We start from the raw sequence: 1276 nt of genomic DNA on the forward strand, positions 1-1276 counted from the left end.
CTCCCCCTCTGTCTGGGACTCTCAGTGTTGCTGTTACGGTCTCTGGTCAGTACAGGGTTAATGCAGACACAGTTCTCCCCAGTCCCTCCCTCTGTCTCTCTCTCTCTCTCTCTCCCCGAGTCCACAGTCTCCCCTCTGCCCAGTGTCAGGGAGTTGTAGCGGAGTGTCTCAGTTCCTGGGATCTGCCTTCCCCCCCCGACGGCAGTGAGCCCCCCCAGGAGGGGCTGGAGTGTGGCACTGGGTAAGTGTGAAGACTCCGGGCCGTATTGACTAAATAAGGGAGATGGAGGGAGTGCGGCTCTGCAACCTGGAGCCAGGGAGAGAAGCAGACCCTGGGGTGGGGGGGAGAGAGCTGGCCAGGGGCTTGATTAACCAGAAAATACCCCATCCCCAGGGTCATTGTGGGTGGCTCGGACAATGAATAACTGGGCGAATTATAAATGGATGTTTAATTAACTAATGACTGATTTGATAATTAAGACCAGAACAATTCCTAACTGGGCTCATTAATTGTGTAATTAAGAATGGGATAATTAATAAGTGATTACTGGTAACAGGCTTGGTAAAATAGAGTTACTATTTCAGAGAGGGGTTGGGGGGTCTGCAGTCACATGTAGGCCAGGCCAGGCCAGGCAAGGAAGCTAGTCCCCTTCCTTGAAGGACATGACTGACCCAGATAGGACACGTTTGGAGTAATTACTAAGAGACAATTACCAAGTGGACAAAGAACAGAGGCAATGAATACTGGGATGCAGTTAATTGCCAAATGACAAGAGATATCAAAGTACACATCATGGGAATAACCAGGTCAGTTCATGAGGAAATGAATTTGAGTGCCAGGGATTGACTGGAAAACAATACACCATTATTAGTTAAAGTTAGTAACTGAAGATCATTTATTCATTTTAAAAGTTACGAAGGACAATAAATTGGGATATTCTTTTCTGCAAATCATTAAAGAAGAATGCCTTGGGACTGGGGAGCTCGCATCGTGTTCACCATCACCAAATAAACTGCAGCCCCATACCTGTGTGAGAGTCAGTGTGGGACTGTCCCCCAGGGAGGGTCAGTGTGTGTGTGGGACTGTCCCCCAGGGAGGGTCAGTTGTGTGTGGGACTGTCCCCTAGGGAGGGTCAGTTGTGTGTGGGACTGTCCCCCAGGGAGGGTCAGTTGTGTGTGGGACTGTCCCCCAGTGAGGGTCAGTGTGTGTGTGTGTGTGTGTGGGACTGTCCCCCAGGGAGGGTCAGTTGTGTGTGGGACTGTCCCCTAGGGAGGG

General features: G+C 50.4%; 1 protein-coding gene across 1 annotated transcript in view; it reads left to right on the forward strand.

Moving 5' to 3' along the window:
- Nucleotides 1-120: 120 nt before the first annotated feature.
- Nucleotides 121-1276, forward strand: part of LOC122548788 (potassium voltage-gated channel subfamily H member 2-like) — a 58063-nt gene continuing 56907 nt past the window's right edge. Inside the window, exon 1 of the mRNA XM_043687557.1 lies at nucleotides 121-241. The gene's annotated coding sequence lies outside the window, so the exon portion shown is untranslated. The remainder of the gene's footprint in view (nucleotides 242-1276) is intronic.

Source organism: Chiloscyllium plagiosum, chromosome 4 (genome assembly GCF_004010195.1).
Source record: "Chiloscyllium plagiosum isolate BGI_BamShark_2017 chromosome 4, ASM401019v2, whole genome shotgun sequence".
NCBI classification, from domain to species: Eukaryota; Metazoa; Chordata; class Chondrichthyes; order Orectolobiformes; family Hemiscylliidae; genus Chiloscyllium; species Chiloscyllium plagiosum.